The 23,239-nt window shown below is 44.8% G+C and overlaps 1 long non-coding RNA gene across 1 annotated transcript in view; it reads left to right on the forward strand.

The window, feature by feature from the left end:
- Window positions 1-23,239, forward strand: part of LOC146822231 (uncharacterized) — a 163,196-nt gene that overhangs the window by 100,841 nt on the left and 39,116 nt on the right. Inside the window, exon 2 of the long non-coding RNA XR_014963251.1 lies at window positions 17,636-17,793. This is a non-coding gene — a long non-coding RNA (uncharacterized LOC146822231). The remainder of the gene's footprint in view (window positions 1-17,635; window positions 17,794-23,239) is intronic.

Consider the following 23,239-nt stretch of genomic DNA (forward strand, 5'->3'; position numbering starts at 1 on the left):
TCCGCTCTGTCGCTGTGTTGGCATGCTTGAGGCTGGCCAGCGCCCACATAGGCACTGTTGCACTGCATGGGTAAATGTGTTATGGGCAGGATTGTCCTTCTGCAGAAATGCATGCCTTCAACAATCCAGAGAGGTATTTTCCTCTTGTTATATGTGCTGCAGAATGCAGAACACATGGAAAGAGGAAATAATGAGGCGCGGTAAAGATATTTTTCCTAATGACGCCTTTCTAGGGAAGCGTAGCATTTTGATTCATTCCCAGGATTACTAGCGTTAGTAAATAAAGGAACTCACAAAATTCCATGGGTGGATGTATGGGAACGCCCATGCTCCACCCATGGAACGCCTCCCTGCTTCATCATCACAAACGACCACACTATGTGCTGCCTTCCAGTACTCTGTATGCAAAGTGGCTTACCGTGGCTTAGTAAATGCCAAAAAGGATTTTGTGTCAGTGCTGCACCATGAAAGTGACACAACTCCAACACAAAACCTTAGTAAATCTGCACCAAAAAGTCTTTTGAACCGGTGGTTATCAAATTCATATGCAAATTAAATACACATTGCCCCTGGGACCTGGCCCACCCAGGAGCCCGCATTTCACACAATCATTGATACAAGCACACACTCATCCATACAGCCACTCTCACAATCACTCACTCTCACTTATAGTCATTGATATACTCCAACACACACATATACTGCCTTTCACATATGTAGTTACTCACACATGTACCACTGAGACATCCATTCACTCACCAACACATCCATACACACACTCACCCACCCATACAGTCCATCACACATGCACTCTTAAAACCATACACACAGTGAATCACCCACTCACACATCTATGCACAGTCACACCCACACAAACACTCAGGCACCCATACAGATATTCATACAACCAACCAATAACCCATATAGACATGCATATAGCTATTCACAAACCCATGCAGCCGCTTGCATACCAACAGACAGACTGATACAGACATTTGCGCAGTTTAGTCACTAACCCATGCATTTAGTAAGATACATTTGATCACTCACTTATAGAGTCAGTCACGCACCTACTAAATCATCCATTCAGACACGTATACACCCTCTCATTCTCCAATACTCCTTGGCCTATATATATTAACCATATTTAAACTTTACAGAAACACACAGTCACTGGATACTTTGAGTTATGATCTTTTTTCTCTAAAAATTGGTTGATGGGTAGAAAGTTGACAGAAACAAACAAAGATTCGGCCAAATGTTATTCCTTTCAAGGAAATTTGTTTCAAATGCAGTAATTGTAATAGTGGCATTTATAGAACGCGTTAAGTCAGGAGGCATCAACGTGCTAAACCGGAAGAGAACCCTGTGAACCCATAGAAAAGTTTATTTTCTAGTGAGATGTTTTTCCATTAGCTTTTATTGGAATCACAGGTTATAAACGCTGTCTAATTGTCAATCAAGATGAGTGACAGAAAACTTTTGATAGAAATCTCTGAGCTCATGAAGGTGAAACAGAGAACCTTGTTTGTGAATGTATTTTTTGTGAGAAAATAAAGTTTGAAGTACTTTTCAGTAAGCATTGGCAAACACACCTGTACAAGGATAGTAGTGTGCATGTTCATCCCAAGGGAGCCATTGGTGCTTTCAGCTCATACAAAAGGCTTGCAAAGGGGCAAGTCCTATGCTTGCAAGACATGGGTAGCTTCTTTCTAGAGTTGGGAGAAAGTGTAAGCATGCAACTCTCCACAGGAGTGTCCAGGAGCTGTGTTTGAATGTGAAGCTAGGCTGAAGGACTGATTACCACTTGTCCGCGCTCTCTGAGGCTGCAATGGAAGCAAAAATTAGCAGTGAGTGTGCTGTCATTGGGTGTATTACAGGTGCACCCAATGTATTATTTATTTCAGCGTTTGTTCACCTGTGGGCATCTTGGCGCTAAAAGCAATCACATAACAACTAAAGCAAGAAGTTTAAGAAAAATCAATCTTTGTAGTGTTTTCCTGAGGTCAAGAAGTGTTTTGCTTAATAGGTGTTAGTTGGGGGCAGATTCAAGTCAGGCCTTGCATTCTAAGCAATTAACACGAGTGACTTCATGGCTCACTGTGAACCTATCAGAGAACAGGTAGGCATTTATTTAGTTAAATGTATACTATTATCAAATACCTTGTATGTATAGCATGAACTTTAGGTGCAGAAAACAAACAGCAAGACAAACCATTTAATCACAGGAATAAGACCATCCCTGGGGTGATTTACTTCATAGAAAATACTGACAACTTTCATCAGCAAACCCTAGTGTGTGTAATACGGTGCTAGGATGATTAAGTAGTAATGTCAGCATCATATAGTGGATCATTGTAATGCCTGCTACAGACTGGCTTTGGTTAGGAATTGTGTTTGTATCTTCAGCTTGAAAATCCATCTCTGGTCTTTCCTTAGTAAATTTGTTCTTGCTCATGTTTGACCAACAAGATGTGTTTTTTTCTTTAGTATGCCCTTTGGGCTGTCTCATGTTGTGAAGTGAGTTCTCATTTTGTAGTGAGGCATTTGCATCTTCTATTCCTGCACTTCTCGTATCTTCAGCCCTCTAGTGGTCACGGCATTGTATCGTAGTTTACATGGACATTAGGTGAGGTATATGGCCTCTTCACCGTCATGGATGGCGTGCCTGTGTAGTGCCCAGGGCGTGTTCTTCCCTAGGTCTGGTATTATGGTGATTGTCAGTAAACCCTCATGGAGTAGTTTACATGGACATTCAATGAGGTATATTGCCTCTTCACCGTCATGGATGGCGTGCCTGTGAAGTGCCCAGGGCGTGTTCTTCCCTAGGTCTGGTATTTTGGTGATTGTCAGTAAACCCTCATGGAGTAGTTTACATGGACATTCAATGAGGTATATTGCCTCATCACCGTCATGGATGGCGTGCCTGTGAAGTGCCCAGGGCGTGTTCTTCCCTAGGTCTGGTATTTTGGTGATTGTCAGTAAACCCTCATGGAGTAGTTTACATGGACATTCGATGAGGTATATGGCCTCTTCACCGTCATGGATGGTGTGCCTGTGAAGTGCCCAGGGCGTGTTCTTCCCTAGGTCTGGTATTTTGGTGATTGTCAGTAAACCCTCATGGAATAGTTTACATGGACATTCGATGAGGTCTATTGCCTCTTCACCGTCATGGATGGTGTGCCTGTGAAGTGCCCAGGGCGTGTTCTTCCCTAGGTCTGGTATTTTGGTGATTGTCAGTAAACCCTCATGGAGTAGTTTACATGGACATTCGATGAGGTATATGGCCTCTTCACCGTCATGGATGGTGTGCCTGTGAAGTGCCCAGGGCGTGTTCTTCCCTAGGTCTGGTATTTTGGTGATTGTCAGTAAACCCTCATGGAGTAGTTTACATGGACATTCAATGAGGTATATTGCCTCTTCACCGTCATGGATGGCGTGCCTGTGAAGTGCCCAGGGCGTGTTCTTCCCTAGGTCTGGTATTTTGGTGATTGTCAGTAAACCCTCATGGAGTAGTTTACATGGACATTCGATGAGGTATATGGCCTCTTCACCGTCATGGATGGCGTGCCTGTGAAGTGCCCAGGGCGTGTTCTTCCCTAGGTCTGGTATTTTGGTGATTGTCAGTAAACCCTCTTGGAGTAGTTTACATGGACATTTGATGAGGTATATTGCCTCTTCACCGTCATGGATGGCGTGCCTGTGAAGTGCCCAGGGCGTGTTCTTCCCTAGGTCTGGTATTATGGTGATTGTCAGTAAACCCTCATGGAGTAGTTTACATGTACATTCGATGAGGTATATGGCCTCTTCACCGTCATGGATGGTGTGCCTGTGAAGTGCCCAGGGCCTGTTCTTCCCTAAGTCTGGTATTTTGGTGATTGTCAGTAAACCCTCATGGAGTAGTTTACATGGACATTCAATGAGGTATATTGCCTCTTCACCGTCATGGATGGCGTGCCTGTGTAGTGCCCAGGGCGTGTTCTTCCCTAGGTCTGGTATTATGGTGATTGTCAGTAAACCCTCATGGAGTAGTTTACATGGACATTCAATGAGGTATATTGCCTCATCACCGTCATGGATGGCGTGCCTGTGAAGTGCCCAGGGCGTGTTCTTCCCTAGGTCTGGTATTTTGGTGATTGTCAGTAAACCCTCATGGAGTAGTTTACATGGACATTCGATGAGGTATATGGCCTCTTCACCGTCATGGATGGTGTGCCTGTGAAGTGCCCAGGGCGTGTTCTTCCCTAGGTCTGGTATTTTGGTGATTGTCAGTAAACCCTCATGGAGTAGTTTACATGGACATTCGATGAGGTCTATTGCCTCTTCACCGTCATGGATGGTGTGCCTGTGAAGTGCCCAGGGCGTGTTCTTCCCTAGGTCTGTAGGTCTGGTATTTTGGTGATTGTCAGTAAACCCTCATGGAGTAGTTTACATGGCTAAAGGTGATATCAGCCCAGGTCTTGTATGTACCAGTTTATCTTTAATTTTACATGCTCTCTTAAAGGCAATAGAGTAGGCATTGGGGAGAAAGATTTTTATGAAAACAAATTTTTATTTTCATTTTTTTCAACTTTATATATTATGAATGGAGGACAGGTGAGGGGCATGGCCAATAAGATGTCCGGGCGGCAGCACTAAGCAAGGTCTCTGGCCTGACATCAATATCCTACATAATCCTGCCGCCCCCTTGACCCCCCCCTTGACCCCAGAAAGTACTCCAGAGCAGGGTGGCACCTGGGAGACACCATCCCCCGCAGGACTTTTGCAGTGCTCTGGCACCCCAGCCCGTGGAGAGACCTACCGAAGTCCGGAGCTATCTCCATACCGGGGCAGCCTCTTGAGATTGTGTGGAGGCCCTGTGAAGACTCTGCTGAAGAGATATCAGGATGGAGGCTGTGCAGTGGGGAAGCCGGCGCTCCGCCTGACATGGGGTCGCATTGCAGACGGTGCTTGCGGCCTGGGACAGGTCCCTGGCACTTCTCTGCCTCCTGTGACTACCTCGCTGCAGGGGACCCCAGAGGTGTGGCACCTGCACAAACCCCCCACCTTCTGAAACTGGGAGGGGGTAGAGGCAACGGACCTTGCTCCAGGCTCTCTGGGGCATAGATGTATGTGGCAGGGAGTGGTGGCATCGGGCTGCATAGAGTGTGGCGCATGATTGACACAAGTGACTTTCGGCGGACTGCAGAGGCCTAGCTGAAAGGTGGTCATTCCGCCCCCCACACGTCGAGGTGCATGGAGTAGGGCTGGACTGTGACTCCTGGGAACTCTGGACCACCCCTGTGTTAAACAAGCACATGACTGGAGGCTGCCATAACAGCATACCGTGCCCACCTGTACATAACTTCTACCATTTGTTTAACCCCACCCCTCCGGACTACAAATCTTGAGGGTTTTGATGGGGAATTGGGTGGTGGGAAAAGGAGCTTTAGGAACTAGCAGTCGGTGGTGTACTGGCCTGGACATGGCCTGCAATCCTGTGGGCTGAACCCTTTTGGCTTCAGTGTGGACCATGTAGATGGGGCCTGGACTTGACTGAGGTGTCCTGTCACCCCTTGGTGACACGAGTCAGCAAGGCCTATAACTGTTGGCTGGACCTGAAATGTGAGCATTGCCCTTACAACCGCATGACAGCCTAGCACTACATATGCATACTTGTGTGGGGCCAGGTTGGCAGCACTGACTCTGACATATGGGGGATACTAGAGGTTGGAAACTTTGTCCTCAGTGACGCTGCCCCTGGGGTACCCGTATTGACCCCTGGTGGAGGGTGCAACCGGCTTCACTAGTGGTGATCCTTTTTCAGAGCACGTCAGGACTAGAGAAGCGACCTCAGTGGCAATGCTTTAGCTGGATATCCTGCAGAGATTGAGGAAGATGCCCCCCTGCTTTGCGCCCCACGTGAAAGCTGCAGCCCCCTAAAGTGCCATGGGTAAGGACAAACTTCCCAGGGGCACCGAGCAGATGAAGACGGACCAGTTTATGGCACAGAGTGTGGGTAATGTGCCATTGCAGACACTTAGTGAGGTAGCACAGCCTCGGCTGAACCCTTGGGGACCCAGAAACTGGTGGTGATCAAGGCCTATGGCCTCGCAGTTCAGGACAAAATCAAATCTATGGACATTGATCAGAACCTATTATGAACTGACCTGTGTAAGGTGGTGGAACGATCTGTTGAAACGGAGTCACAGGTCAAGGAACTGCAAACGGAAATCTATCCATTGAAGGCATCAGTGGCCTCGTTTGAAGTGCATTCGAGCAGGTTGGAGGCACAGATGTAGGACGCAGAAGGCCGTACCCGCAAATGTAATCTACAACCTGTGGGATTCCCTGAGGGTGCTGAAGGTAGCACCCAGAAGCCCTCTTGGAAGAATGGATTAAGATGGCACTCCCCACAGTGATGCTATAAAACAAATTTGTGGTAGGTAGAGCCCACAGATCACTGGGTCCTCCCCCGAAACTGGGAGCTCCACCAAGAACTATAATAGCAAAATTTCTCAACTGCAGAGACCGGAATGCGATCCTTCAGGGGGTGTGGAGCCATAGAGACCCGATATTCGAGAATAGTAGCACACGTATCTTTCCTGACTACATGAGGCAGTCCAGCTACAACTACAGTCCTTTAGTGGCATCACACAAAAACTGAGAATGATGGGCTTGAAATATATGTCGTTTCACCCCGCCAAACTAAGGTGCAGCAAGATGGCCGTTCCCACTTCTTTATGTTGCCAGAAGAATCTTGGGATTGGCTGGAAGTTCATAGTGAAGATCATCAGCCCTCGGCATCCGAGGGACAGGCTCAAGATGTGCTGTGTCACGCTGGTTGTCCACCGCCTACTCTGAGGAGAAGAAGCCGGCAGAAGCTCCGTTTCAGATCGGCTGCGAGTGTGGTAGTGCAACCTGAAGGTACTCTGGACTTGGAGACACAATGATGGGAGTGCGAGGTAGCCAGGGCTTTGGTAGAGGCTGTTACTGCTGCCGCCACCTTATGTGCGGATGCAGATTCGGAGGGTGCCCATGAACATGTGAGTGAGCAGATGGCTGAAACCTAGCTTAGACACAGGTTTGGTGGCCTCCCTGAAGATGCTGTAGAACTAACTTGCACCTTGACCCTGATGAGGCAGGTATAATGTTAGGTTTGGGGGCGACTGGCACCCAGCTGGATTTTTGGACTGATTGTTTCGTTAGTTGAAGCCCCACTGGCCGTACCCGATGTTTGCGGCATTAACCTTAAATAGTGTGGGATGGGGGGCGGTGGCGGCACTGATAGAGGGGCATGGGCTTGTACCCCCAAGTGGCTTCTTGCCCCTCCTTTTTTCCCCCATTCCAATTTTCTTTTTCCCCCTCTGTTCTTCTTAAAGTGTGGCGTGTTTGGTTATCTGACTCACAGTGTGGGAACATCGGGGTGCTAGGGTGCAGAACTGCTGATTTAACTGCCCCTTCGGATTGGGTCTGACTGTTTTCTGCCCCTGCAATATAACCTCAATTCCTACTTGTCAGAGATATTCACACACACGCTGTAGTCAATTGGTATTGTTATCGAGTGGGTGGGTGTAGCATTATGCTTGGGAAGGCACTAGTTATGTTGCAAAGTGTTTCCCCGGGGTGGGCTAGGGGGAGTTGCATACAGTTTGATTTAGTTGTTGATACAGCATCCATTGTATGTCTGAGTCGGGAGGGGGTTGGGGGGGATGCATGTGGGAGAGGAAGGTAGGGGGGGCAGGACATTGTGTAATGGGTAATTCTGTGTAATTGCTCATGTGGAATGTGAGGCGGCTAAACTCTTTTGTGAAGAGATACAGAACTCACACCTATTGTGGAGAGGTGTGGCTCACTGGTTAGAGGCGGCAGATCCGCAAGCAGAGAATCGGCCAGGGACCAGGGTTCAATTCCCGACGTGGCAGGGTCGTGGACCAGGGTCAAAACGGACTCGATAATTCTCGCCTCGGTACCTACTCTAACCAGGAACACACTCGGCAACTCTGGGCATTAGCTTGCCTCATCTCCACAACGGCCCCTAACATTCGCCGGGGATGCCTGGTTTCACCTTGGAGATACCCAGGAGGGACATCTCACAGGGATAGCCAGGACGGGTTCCCCAGCGGTCTACAGCGCCATGACGCCTCAGGGCAGCAGTGCGCTTTACAAGACACATACATACATACATACATCTCCAGAGGCTGGAGTACACATAGCTCTCATCCAGGAGACGCATCTGCTGGAGGCGGAAGCTCTGAAGCTCCACAAAAAATGGAGGGGACAGCTCTACTCCTCCACTTACTCATCCCATGCCAGAGGAGTATCCATGTGGGTGGCTCCGGGGTCCCGTTTCAGTTGCGTGGACAGGTTGCGGAGGTGATAGGATGCTGCATACTTATACATGGATTATCAACTGGCCGGGAGCTCTGTGTGCTTAACACATCAGCTCCAAGCACTATTAAGGGTGAATTTTTCAGGGCCCTAGAGACAGAATTATTGCCCTATGTTGGGCTTCCTATAATTTGGGCAGGTGACCTTAATTGTGCGCTCGATGGTTGGCTCAACCGACGCCCGCCCCGGATGGGTACAAAGCTCTGCATGGTGGCTAGGTTACGTGCACATGATGACTAGATTACAATTGCTCGACATCTGGAGTGAGCTTCACCCTTCGGTAGGAGGGTTCTCCTGTTATACCTCACCCACGATGCGCATAGCAGACTAGACCATTTTTTATTACCCAATGACAGTGACTTGAAAACTTCAGAGCGTGACATCCTATCTGATCATGCCCCACTGCTATTGGAGTGCGATTTTCGAAGGCATAGGCCCAGAATCCCCTTATGATGGTTGAGCCATGAGGTCCTAGAAGACCAGGAGTTCAATATAGAAATTGCGATGTATTGAGGGGCTTCTTCGATACGTATTGGAACTCACCACATACACGAGGGGCGGAATGGGAAGTGCTTAAGTTGGTAGTCTGTGGCGAGAGTCTCGGCAAAGCACATGGTATAAGGAGAAAACTTTAGAGAGAATTGCAGGTAGCAGAGGAGTCCCTCATGAGTCTGCAGTGACAGGCGAGATGACGGGAGGTGGAGGGAAATAGACAGGTGGAGGCAATTTGGGACAGACTAGACTGTCATGTCCAAAGGGGTTACCGCCAGCATCTCCATCGAGACAGCGATAAATCAGATCACATGTTAACATGGCTGCTAAACCGGGAGCACCCTCACCATTTATCCTAGCCCTTCGCGAACATAATGGCACAATGATTGTTGGACAGGTGGCAATTAATATGTTGCTCATGACCATTTGCGGATGGTATATTCAGCCCCAGTCCTTACAGATGTCGCGGGGCGATGTCTTTCTAAGACAGCATTGCGCTTCCCCGACTTATGGAAGCTCAAGCAGAGGGTCTTGGGGAGGATGTTGTGCTGGAGGACCTGCAGGAAGCCCTCAGGGACATGGTTAGAGGAAAGTATCCAGGTCCAGACAGGCACCTGTTTAAATATTACCAAAATGATTCTGCCTCCTTGCTCTCTGCTCTTCTCGAAATGCAACGCGAGGCTCCCGGGACTGGTACGCTGCCTGACCAGATACATGAAGCTCTTATTATTATGCTCCCTAAGCCAGGCAGGGATCCAGCTGACCCAGGAGCATACAGACCCCTTTCCATGCTCAATGTCGACGTGAAGTTGCTGCCTAAAGTGCTGGCACTTCTATTGAGCCAGGTGAAAATGTATTTGGTCCTGGATGACCAATGCGGTTTTATGACTGCCAGGGGTACTTAAAACATCTTTCCCCACGTGCTGCATGCGACCTGAGGCACCGAACTGCGCGTCGCATTGATAGTACTAGAGACAGAGAAAGCCTTCGACCTCTTATCCTGGATGTACTTGTGTGTGTGTTTCATCGTATGGGCCTGTGCGAGAGGTTTCTGTCATGGGTGAGGCTCTTGTATACAAATCCAACTGCAAGAGTGTTTAGAGGTGGCATGGTCTCAGAGGCATTCCACATTGAGAGAGGTACAAGTCAGGGATGCCCGCTGTCACCACTCCATTTTACTCTTGCTACAGAGTCCCTCGTAGTATACCTTAGGGCGGAGATGTGCGATTGGGGCGTGCATGTGGGCGATACAGTGCATATAGTGTCTCTGTATGCTGGCGACACTATAATCTACATGGTGGAGCCGTAACAAATGGTTCCTCTTCTCCTTCGGCTGATGCCACAGTTCTGAGATATCTCGGGGCTCCGGGTCAACCAGCAAAAGTGGTGTTTCTCTTGGTGGCGTTGGCAGCCCTTATCGCTACTGCACTCCCCCCAGTAGGATTGCAATGCGAGAAAGTGAGCTTTCGGTATTTGGGAATGCAGGTTGCTAATGATCAACAACAACAATATGATTTAAATGTTGGCAGAGTGATGGCCATACTCAATGCCTCAGTACAATTCTGGACTACCCTGCCACTGCCAGTTATGGGCAAGGAGGCGTTGTGCAAAACGGTCTTACTGCCCCGCTGTTTATACACCCTGCAGAACTCCTTTCACGCATAGCCACACTCACTGTTTCAGAGTATCGATAGCCTACTGGTAACACCTGTATGGGTAGGTAAGAGAAATAGAGACCGCCTTGAGATCCTTAAATTAGACCCCAGTGAGGGAGGTCTTGGCCTTCCGGACTTTAAACTGTACCATCTGGCTGGCCTGTTGCAATACGCCACCTTGTGGTGTGAGGAAGCCTCAGTTGGGAAAAGAAGCTCCTCTCTGGCACAGTCGAGCTTGCTGATCTACCTAAATTACTCATGTGTGGTCATGCGCTTCCAGCGGGTACTCCATTTTTGGTCGAACAGGTGATACATCGGGTGCCCCATGCCAGGCTCCTTCCAATTTGGTGTAAACGCCCTTTTGTACATATATAGGACTCCGTTGATGAAGGTGGCTGACCAGGGGCTACAGGAGAGCAGGAGCTCTCTTCTTGAATGGAGTCATCATGTCCAGGTAAGAAATGGGTATGCATTTTTGGTATAGATGAGGGGCAATCTCTATAGTATGCAAATATTTCGCACCCTGCCCGGAATGTATGGACGACGTTACCAGAAGAGCAGGGAGAGTCCCGGGTATTACAGGCGATACTGGACCCTGGGTCCACAAAGAATATGATATCTTGACTGACCGCAGCCCTGCAAAACACTAGGCCATTCCGTTGGGTGCAAAGTTCTCAATTCTCCCCCTTCAGGAAGTTTGCAAAGCTTCTGCATGAAATAACATTGTGAAGGAGATGAACCTTTTTTTTTTTTTGAACTTTCTTTTTTCTTTTTATACAATTCAATAACAATATTGACAGATGGGACAAGAAGTCTTCAATGCAAAGTGTATGATCAACATTGGGTATGGAGGTACAGCAATAATCAATGAATCTTGCAGAGGGGTCGCTCAAGAGAGAGCGTGTATACCCATCAACAGTGACAATCCGAACAGTACATATGACCATTCTACTAAAAGTCCATTCGCTAACAGAGGGCGGGAAATCGTTCCTTATAAACCAGTACCAGGCCTCTCGTGAGCTAGTGCAAGGGCTCCCCCCTCTACATCCAAATCGAGCTTGTAATACTTCAACCATGGGGCCCAAATTTGCCAGAATTTACGTGGGCCGCCCCTTGCTTTATAAACCACTTTTTCCGTAGCCATGTATAAATCCATATTGGATTTAAATTCTGTGAACGTAGGAAGGCGTTGTGCACCCCAGTATTTGGCTATATCCTGTGAGATTAATCAGTTTTATGTGAAATAAATGGAATGCAGAACGGTTTGGTTGATGTGAAATAAGGATAAACAAAACGTAAATTGACAAACTCAAAATATTCATGCGGATGTCTCAAAGCTAACAACTTAAAACCATGAACTTGTGAAGATTTTCCATTGAACGTAGCAAAGGTGCCAAAAAATAACTTTGACCCTAGCTACAAATAGCCTTTTCTGATGCTTTCCTGTGTATCTGTGGAGACCAAGGAGTGCCAGTAGATTTTCAGTAAAAAGTCCCCTCATTCACCCACAGTAGCATCTCAGAACAATGGGTTTTAGAAAGAAAGAAGACAGGATGGTTTAGGAAAGAAGTGACATAAAGTAATAAAGAGGGAAGAAAGGACAGAGAAGATAGAGGAAGAGGAAAGTGAGCTAGAGAGAAGAGTATTACCAATAGAGGCAGTAAGAAAAGGGTGGGGATAAGAGGTGAAACGGTGAGACAAATAAAAGAGAGTGAGGTAGAGAAGGGACAAAAGCAATAAAGAACAAGAACAGCAAGGCAGAGAGGAGAGACAGAATTTAAAAGGTAAACAGAAGAAGAAGCAAATTAGAAGGAAATACAGCGGGAGGGATAAAAAGGGAAATAAAAGAGGCAGAAAGAGGAGAGACGTTAAAAAGAAAGAAAAAGATACATGTGCCTAACAGTAGAGGGATACAAGAAAAGACGAATGGAGAACTTGGGGGCATATTTCCAAGCCCTCAGCGCCGCGGGAGTGTCACTTTTTTTGACGCTCCGGTGGTGTAGTGCCATTTTCCATATTTACTAGTGGCGCTATGCCACTTTGCATGGCTTAACCTCACCTTGTAAATATGCCCCTTTCTGGCGCAATCCTCTGTGGCAAAGGGGCATGCAATGGGTGTTGCTGTGGGCGTTCCACCACAACACGCATTGCTTTTTGATGCTGCCCCAGCTTTACAAGGCTGAGGCAGGCTCTTCCATGTGTGCCGCATTCTGCAGCACACATAGAATGTGCAAATCGCCATTATTGATTGTTTATGTGCAGGAAGGTACCCCTTCCTGCACATAAACCATCATCCCTGCAGTGCAGGCACCCCTGCTGGATGACAGCAGGGTACCTGCGCCGGCACTAGGCAGCTTTTTTTGCACCAGCGCTAGGGGAAACACAGGGTTATGCCATATTCTTGTGAATATGACGCATCCCTGGGTTTTGAAAATGTTGGAGTACAGCGCAGGCAAATTTGACACATCTCCTCGCTCTGAAATTTTCTTGTGAATATGTCCCTCGGACAGAGTTAAGAGGCGCAAACTGAGGGGAGTCTGATTGGAAAAATTCAGGGGCATATTAACAAGGGTTTTATCTCTGCTTTTTTGGCTTTAAAAGCCAAAGAAGCGGAGATAAAAATATCGCCTTATCAACAACAGGGTGCTAACATGCAAAATCGCATGTTAGCACCCTTTTTCACTACGCTTCCCTTTGCATCTCTAATGAGATGCAAAGTGGGCGTTCCAGAGCAAAATAATAGGATAAATGTCGCTAAACGACATTTCTCCTATTATCAAGCTTCACACTAACCCTGTTAAAGGCAAAAAAAAGCAGCAACGCTGCTTTTTTACGTCTGCTTATTTTCAGACTTAGTCATGTAATCCAATGGGAGGTGGATTACATGGCTACATCCACCATGGGCTATCAACAAGGATATCCCTATCCTTGTAGTTTTATTGCTGCATTACCAGCGATAACCTTCCAAAATGCCGCTATCGCTGGATTTTTTATCGCCATGGGGCATATTATTAACAAACGGCATTAAAATTATCGCCATTTTAGCGGAAGAAAACTGCCGGTAAAGCAGCAATAATGGGCTTGATAATATGCCCTTGAGAATTCCAATAGAAGCCAATGTTCTGGTGTCAACTTGCTCACAAGTCGAGCCATTAAAACACAGCGCCTCCATGTGCACTGTGACACAGGATGTCAGGAAAATTGCTGAACACAGACTCACCAAACTGGTGCTACACTAGAGGGTGCTGTGCACCGGAACTACTTGAAGCCCACGGGTCAATCAATTACATAAGGCATAGCTAAAACTGAGCAAGTGACTGCACAATTTGCTAACTGCACCGAAAGATGGTTCATCCTTCCATTGCAATAAAATTCTGAAATCACTATTTCTGCAGCCAGACCTTCTAAGAAGCCATTGACAACAGACTGATAGGAGGGGGCAAACAGCAGAAATATACCCTATGCCAGCCATCACTTCCATTTGAAATCTCAAGCACATCCTCCTCTCAGGCCCCCGATTAGGTAGAATGCCTTGAAATGTCTATTGCAGCAACTGATGTCCCCGAGGATAAGAAGAGACTCATGTTGTTGTTCTTACCTAGAGAAGGCATCTTCAAACTCTCACATGTGATGGTTGAAGCAGTATCAGCAAACACTTATAGTGCAGCAGGAAATACTATTAATGAAGATTATGATACACTCACCAACCTGGGTTAAGAGAGATTCCTCCTGGGTCCAGCTAAGCAGCGATTGGCTGAATCCATCATTACAGTGCACGGACGGCTTTAAGCACTGGAGACCATGTCCACTCTACAAGACAAGACAGAAGCAGGGAGCAGTTTATTCAAATTTTCAAGTTAGATCTTACGAAAAGGGGCAAGCCTTTGTTCAACATAACTTTTGGAGGCTCTAGAATTTTCCAACATCAGGGTGCCATAAATGAAGTCAGCCCCCAATAAAAGAGTAAAGGGCAAACCTGTTAAGCAAATCACCAACACTGCAACAAGCTCCAAACACACCCCCACATCAAAAATAGAAGACCTAAGGGCATTGTTGTGTCACTTTTCCTCGTTGATCGAAAGTCCTGCTCAAAGGAAGAAGTGTCCAGCACTTTATTTTGCAAAAGTCTGTGGCTTCTCCTACTGCACCATAGCTTCTTCAGCGAAAGCAGTAAACATCGTTCCACCTGTATCATCGACCTTAGAAATGAAGACATCGATGACAATCAAGAGGATGATGGAGCAGTAAGTGTTGTCCACACCATGGGATGAGGAACGCACCACGGTTGACCTCAATCCCAAACTCAAGCGCAAAGAGGTAGGCAGATAATAACTGCTTTAATTTATACTGGTGCATCAATAAATGTTATGACAAAAGATTACTTCAGTTCCCTCGAACCTTTAACCAAACTAAAACCTACAAAAGTCCGAATCTATGCTTGCGGCTACAAAATAGCGTTACCTTTGTGGCATCTTTACAACCAAACTGACTCACAATGGCCAGTCTGTAGTGACAACAATGTACATCCCTCAAGAAGGATCAGGCACCCTGATCAGCTGCAAACAGCAGTCTGATAAGCAAATGATTTGGACAGCCCATTAACAGAAGTCAATAATCTATTCCAAGAGATAGGGCGCGTACAAGACCAAATTGTAAGGCTAGCCATTCACCAAACCATCCCACCTATGGCACTGAGCCAGTGATGAGTAGGATTTCACTTAAGGCCCAAATTAGAGGCTAAACATCTGAAACCTGGAAAAGCTGACATAATTGAATGTGTTGATAGGCCCACCCTTGGGATTTCATAAATCATCGCTGTAGAAAAATCACATATCCATCCATCTGCACATTAGTTTGATTAAGTGTGCAAAGGTGTGGATCTGTGCCTCCCAAATGTCACAAATAATAGAGAATACGGTCTCACTTCAGCTATGGATGACCTGCTTTTCATAGTACATGGGTCTTGTTGGCTTCTTAAAGTCAATTCAAATTCTGGTTGTCCCCAGCTCCTTCTGGCTCAATGTTACAGACACATCATAGTTGTTCTTACTCACCATGGTCTTTACTGTATCAAAAGACTGCACTTCAGCAAATCCAGCACGGCCACATTAATGCAGAACACAATTAGAGAATTACTGACTGGACTGAACAGGCAACATCAGTGTCAGTGATGACATTATGGTACATGCCAAAATACTATAGGAACATTACACTTGTCTCACGTTTGTTTTTCAGAGACTAAATTGATGTGGGCTCACACTGAACTAAAAGAAATGTGAAGACCTAAAGTAGAACATCAATTTATATGTCTACTAGTATTCAGCAGATGGAGTTGCCCATGACCTGGTGAAAGTGGAAACTATCAAGTTAGCGAGCACTTCCTCCCATCTGAGGTTAGAAGCTTTCTTGGTGTGGTAGCATTCTATGGAAGGTTCATCAAGAATTCTGCCTTTCTGACAGAAACTAACAAAGTCAACAGCGTCAGGGCCTGGAGTGAAACTCAGCAAGTAGCATTCCAAAACGCAAAGGATGAGGGTGCTCTATCAACTGAGAAAACTCTCAAGTATCTTAACCCATCCATAGATACAGAGTTATCAGTCAACAGCAGTTCAATAGGATTGTGAGCAGTGCGGTCTCAGAGGCAGTTGTATGGTGCGTATCCACCAGCCATCTGTGCAAACTCCGATTGAACACAGTTATTCCCTTATTGAAAGGAGGAGATTGTGATACACTGGTGGTGTTGCCGCTTCCATCCGTATCTTAATGGACATTTTTTTAGTGTCAACATAGACCACAAGTCGCTAATTCCCCTGTTTTGTGGGTTATTCTCTCAGCCACCATCTCAAAATTCTTGTGTTTCAAGAATATTCTTTTTCTGTAATCAACCAACTAGGACTCAGAACCCCGTAGACTAATTGTTGAGACATCCTTGGCCAGTTACATCCCATAAGATGAAAGATGATGCAGAAATGAACGAATATGTCAGTCAAATGTCTCACATACCAATGTCACTAAAAGAATTCCAAGTCACTAACAAGACGATTTTTTGCAGTTTGCCATCCATGCAACTAAAAGGGAACTGGAGACTTCTGGTATCTGGCCTATAAACCCGAAAGCCAGAAGCACACAGCAGATTCACTTGTCCCTACACAACGTAAAACATAAGCTAGCTGTTTTGTCCTATGACTGTCTTTTGTAAGGCATGCACCTACACATTCCCTGATCCAGTGAATTATGAAAAGCAAGAGCAAAGAAGAAAGTCTGGTTTCCCAGCTTAGACTAAATTGTGGAGAACACAGTGGGGCTTTTGCCTTCATTGCCAAACGTCTAGTGTTCCCCATTTGCCAGTTCCCATCATTACTGAATAAATCCCACTTTATCCATGGGCAATAACCCATGCAGATTTTGAGACTCTTCTGGATGGTCCTCATCTTCTCAAGATCATTGGCTACTATTCAAAGTATTTTGAGGTGGAGATTGTGGGAGCCGTATCAGCAGAAGAGCAGATTCAGTTAAACGGGAGAACATCATAGCTACCCACAAGTGATGAAATAAGTAGTTTTGCAATCAGGAGAGGGGTGAGAAGGATTAGATGAGATGATAGAACAATGATTAATGTTATATTGAAAATATGTCTACAATAACATGCAATATCACTTGAGGCAATGGAAAAGTGAGGAGTGGCGTCAACTCTTGGGACTGAAAAGAAGTGAGAAATGAAATGTTGAGTTGACCATATTCGTTACGTTGATGACAAAAAGTATGCTTAAAAAGAAGCTGAATATGTAAGGCATTCCATGAATACAATATTGTATTGTACTGTTTATACGTGCCACAGGGGTGTGTCTAACTGAGACTGCGATGAGTGTGTGTTGTGATGTACACATCTCTTCAATTACTATGTTAGTAATTTCAACCAGCGTAGGAAACAAGTAAGTCCTTGTCGTTCTCCAAGGTATTCTGGAATTTATAGGATGCTTTTGCTACTGAAAATCTATGTGTGAAGACATCGTGCAGCTCTCAAATGAAGTTCACAGTTGGCGATTTTGTTTTTGGTGGTGATTATTAATTTGCATCATCGACTCATTTGAGATGTTGTGAATTTGTTTTACTTACAGAGAAGTTTGGTATGTGCCCTCAAAAGGATTTCCACTGCGAAAACCTCACGTTTTATCCTGACGTATGCGTAAATGACGGCCAGTGCCCAGGGACCCAGAAGTGCTGCCCGGTGTCCTGTATCTTCAAGTGTACGTTCCCCATGAGCCCATGAGCACAGGTACAGTAGTGATCCAGCGGTGAACCAGCAACATGTACTCCAATACCATATACTCACCTGGGCCCATAAACACACTTACTCACACAGCCTGGTAACAACTGCTGGAGTCTAAGTTTATTTATGTTTGATTGCTGAAATTTCAAGTTTAGTTACCTCTTATTCTCAACTGATCAAAGCGTTCTTTCCTCTGGTCGATGGACCATTAGTTGAACAAGTTAATGGTGAAATGACATAAAATAATCTTCTCACATTTGTTGAAATGACCACAAACTTGGGAAAGTTTTAAATCTTTATCTAAATTAATTTCATGTGAACCACTTACAAAGTACAGTACAGTCTCCGTTACTCATAGGAAGGAAGATTCAATTAATCAATCATCAAACACATATATTATCTTTTGCAATGACTTATGCTCGGAAAGGAGAGGATAGAGAGAAAAGTACATCGGCTCATTCGCGAAGATATATTTACCTAGGATGGTGTGAAAACCAACCCCCTGTCCAAGGAGTTGATAAGGGTCCCTCGGGAAAGATCATGTGACAAAGGCTTCAGGACAGGAATCAGGACATGATAAATGACCTCTCTAGCACCGACGCTTGCGTAGCACCCCTCTCTCACACTCTCTTCCTCCTCGAGATTCTTTCGCGATCTTATTCTAAATTAATTTGTTAAAGTTGATGGTTCTGTAATCACTCCGACAGCATCCCGAGCTCTGCAGCATTCAGCAAATCTTCGTCTCACTAACTAAGACTACCTCAATTATACCATTCTCTGTTCATGTACCACCCATTGATGTTTCAATATCATGAAAATACTAACTCTGATTGGACAGACAAGGGGAGAAGATCACCACACCATACTTTATTTTCTGCTTTAGTCTAACAGTCCATTGTTCAAAGATCCCACCCCTTAATTTTTATTCACAAATCTTTATTCCCACCCGTATTCACATCTTTATTGGACACAAAAGTATATGTTATCATATTTTCTATTCATTCAGAGGACTACGATGCTGGTTCCCAGGGTATGTATCTTCTGCGTCCTTGGACTGTTTTCAAGAGTTGCGTCACTCTTCCGTCCCAGTCTCATCGGGCATGCGCTGAGGTCAGGTGGTTAATAGACTCTGGATTCATATGAAAGGCCAAAATCAGTACTAATAGAAAAGTCAGGAAGACAACTATTAATTTAAAAAATAAATGGTTTCACAGTATACCACCTATACCTACTCTATTCCCCTTTAATCATTTATACTCTTCCCACGTTAGCATTAGTAAAATAGCTTAGTTTAGTTTCTGCAAAGCAGATGCAAAGCATGTGAGCTTCAAAGCAGCCATTTTAAAAGTGTCTGATCATGCGCCAGATATTCCCTCCAAGCGACAACTCCTCATACTGCGTAGATGCAGTTGACGCATGTGTAATACAGATTCCCCATTAGCTGCCATTTTAGAACTTCGCTCGAGTTACTTATTAGTAAGACACGTAGGCAAGCTTCTCTGTCTTTTATGTCAAGTGGGGTGCGTATTAATTTACATAATGCATAGTTAATACAATTTTAGAAGTTACATGAGAGGATTGCTTTCAAGCAAGTCTCTTTTCCACGAGTCCTTGCTCCATCAATCTCCTCTCTGATGGCATTTTTGAGTCATCACAAAAATTATCCATTCCAATCAGATGCCAACTTTAGCACATCTCAATTCCCTTTCCACTCTTTTCATTCTTGTCCTCATCCTTTTTTTTCAAATCTTTTATTCTTTTATATACTTCTCCGTTCATTTCATCCAGCTGAATCTCTTCATATTTTCTCTTCTTTCCTTTTCCATTTACTTCATATTTCCTACCTTTTCTACAACTTTTGCACCATATTAATATTGTTAAGACTATTATTGCTATACCAATTAATGGGAGGATTATTTGACCTATAAGACCTTTTCCCACATTAGTGAACCAAGTCACTATTGAAGAAATACTTTTGTTAGTTTCTCCCATACACTATCAACCTCCAGTGGTTGCAATTCTTCTTGAAGTATTGTAATATTCTTCATATACCCTCTGATTTCTGTGCTTTTATCTGGTATATAATTAGGGCTCCCGGTTTTCCGTTTTTATGGATTTTTACATATAAATACAGACGGAAAACAAGATTTCCTTTGTCTGTATTTATATTTAAAAACGGGAACATACTAGTGCATTTTGCTGTGCTGACGTGCTCCAGCAGACCTGCCTACAGTAACACAAAACGTGGCAGCCCGGGCTGAAACAGCTTCCTGGGCGCACACAGAGCTGCCAGCCGCACCCGAGTACTTCACAGGTCTTTGAAAGACCGCTTGTTAATGAGGCTTTGTTGTTATTTCGCCCCTTTTAGAGCCCCTGCCAGAGTCCCATTAGGAGCCTCTATTCACACCATTGTTGCGCACCTGCTTTCCCAGTGGGTCGGCGAGTCAATTCGAGACTGGACAAACGCAGCTCTCTCCGGGAAGTGTCTTGGAGGGAGGGCGTTAAACCCTGGGGCACCTGGGACTGGGCTCCGAAGACATATGATTGCCCTGATGGTTGTGGCGTGGAAAGCCTGAGACCACTGCTGTGGAGGATAAAGACTGCATGACGTCCAGGGGGGGGTAATACAGTGGTTATGGTGGAACATTCACTCCCGAGTTCGATGTACAGTCGTTCCGTCCCAGGTTCCCAGGGATTGGCCCCTCACTATCCCCTTGGGCTAGCTGTCCTCCCCCCTCCCCTTCTTAATCTGGTGCCACTCAGAGGCCACAGGCAGACCTGATGCGCCGTGATAACGACACGACGCCCACTTCTGGGGCGTTGGACTGTGTAGCCTGTGCCCTTTGGGGATATTTTCCTCACCTTGCTTGTTTTGGTGTACTCATCATCTAACTTCAACAATGTTGTGGTAATATTTTTGTTTTGTAGTTATTCGAAGTTGTTTTTGTTGGTGCAATCTAAAACTGTTTTGAAAAAGACTAAACACTCCTGGTAACAGAGTAACTGGCTTCACCGATCATAATACCTTGCCATCGTTGACACTTAGTACAGTTTTATTTTATTCATTTTGCGGCTCAGTGGAATTATACAAGGTAAACCACAGTAAAATGAGCGCGCTCTCAGGTTTAAGTGGCAATACTGTTTTGATACTGTACGATGATTGGTTTGAGTGTATAGTTGTTTATGATCCACTTTTTGGATATTGTTTAAAAATTGAAAACATATTTAAATATTATACGTTGCTTTCAATTCTGTAAATAAGTGTAAAGTGGTTAGGCTCAGCCACGTTTGCAAACGTGCTCACTGCAAACGTTTACAGCATTTGATTGGCCCCGTTTACCGTGTGTGTGAGTATGCCCTTGGTTTTCTACACATTAGCTTCTACTACCTTTTTTCACAGTTTGTTGAGTCTGTTTTTCTGTCCTCCTACTTGATGCACTCACTTTAAAAAACAAGCATTTGCAATGCAATAGGTCTCGCTTTTACTTGAGTTTGAGCTATTGGCATTGTAAATGACAATGCCTTTTATTTATGTTTTGGTTTTTAAAACAGATAAATAAAAGGCATTGTCATTTACAATGCCAATAGCTTAAACTAGCGTAAATGCGAGACCTATTGCATTGCAAATGCTTGTTCTCTTCTGCACACACAAAACATCAATCCTCATAGTGATGGCCAGGGACAGCTTTAGCGCTGGTGAGGCACAATTGGGTTTCACCTGAAGGTAGTGTGAGTTTCTCTCAGTGTGGCAGTATGGTGTTCAGTGGGGAAGAGGATGTGGTACTCTGCAGATGACAGAAACTGCAAGGCTCTGAGACAAATGGCTTGTGATAGCACTTTTACATATTTGGTACATTCTGCAAGTGGCAAAGTTTTCAGATGAATGCATAGTGTTGACCAATAACAACCGAGCCCATGTGTGCATTGTCAATTTAAATAAATGTGGAAAAATACTAGCTGTAGCCCCGTCTTTTGCTTGTGGCAAAAATAAATGTGGATAAATACAGAAAAAATGCCCAAAAAAGAAATATGGATAAATACAGATGGAAATGGCAAATAAATAATTACCATAAAACCGGGAGCCCTATATATAATTGCAGCAATGTTGCACTTTCATCATTTTACAGACTCTGCCTTCTTTTGCCCAATATATAAATCGAGCACAATTCGATTTTTTAAAACCATAGACCTAATTGAAATCATTTCTGCATTAATCATCAAGACACCTCCATCAGTATCAGTCGAAAGACGATCAACTACTGTTGACAATTGACAGATTCTTCCAGAATTAAGAATGACTCCCACTGAAGGTATCAATGCACCAAATATGTCACCTATTATTTCTGAAAAACTAGCTCTCCTTCTTCGTGTTAGTTCATTAGTGTTTTCATTGCTTCCAGTGATTCTTTTGACATGATATATCTTTGGAAATACTATTCCGAAGTAGCAACTCCTGTACCACCGTGCAGGCAGCTTGTAATAAGCATTATTTCCACACGCGTAGTAAACACCAGGAAATACTGGATCTGTTCCCCTTTTTAATCCTAACCTCCCAGAATCAGGAAGATGTGTTCACATTCACTGGAACCAATAAATACATTGTTATAGTCTGTTTTTAATCTATGGAGGCAGGTTTTCCCTGTCTTTGCAAAGTCTAGGGACATCGCAGCATGAGCTTTGCCAGCTGTATAAATTCCTTCTTTCTCAGCCCATGGTGGTATATGGTTTTCTTTTCTGCAGCCTTTCTTTGGAAATCCTGTCTCCTTTCTTCAACTAAATTCAAAAACACTTTCTCTTCCTCTCGTAATGAGAATGTTAGGTTATTCTTGTGTGCCTTTGCTATATCTATTGACTTTATGGTTAAGAAAAATTCACCCATGAACTGTTCATCTGGAGTCATATTCTTTCGAATAGGAATTTCTGAAAATATTACATCTAAGTTTGAATAATAATATTGAAGTTTTCCGGTTTTATAAAATAAACTTGTCAATATGCTACATGAAATACCATACGTTAATCGTAAATGATGATATGTGACTTCCTCTGCTACTGAAGCTGGTAATTTCATACAAACATAACAATCACTAATCTCTATAGGGGTATATTCACAAGAACGTGTGCTAAAAATCAACAAACCCTGCTAACGCAACTTTACACATCGCAGCCCATTGTGGGAAAATAACCCCGTATTAACGTGGAATTCACAACATGGCGGTACCATGCGATAGTCCGCCGAAAACGCGGCCAATGTCTGCGATACAACCACCCCGACGGAGATAAAAACACAAACCAGAACACCAGAAAACATGCAATGATCCCATCCGTGATGAGGAAAGCAGGGATAAGCACCGCCAGGACCGCGAAACACACGGCATGAGGTAATAAGCACAACAAAAGCCTGAAAACAGTAAGACAGACCAAACAGAAAACAACAGCCAACCCCTATGGAGGC

Source organism: Triturus cristatus, chromosome 6, assembly GCF_964204655.1.
Source record: "Triturus cristatus chromosome 6, aTriCri1.1, whole genome shotgun sequence".
NCBI classification, from domain to species: domain Eukaryota; kingdom Metazoa; phylum Chordata; class Amphibia; order Caudata; family Salamandridae; genus Triturus; species Triturus cristatus.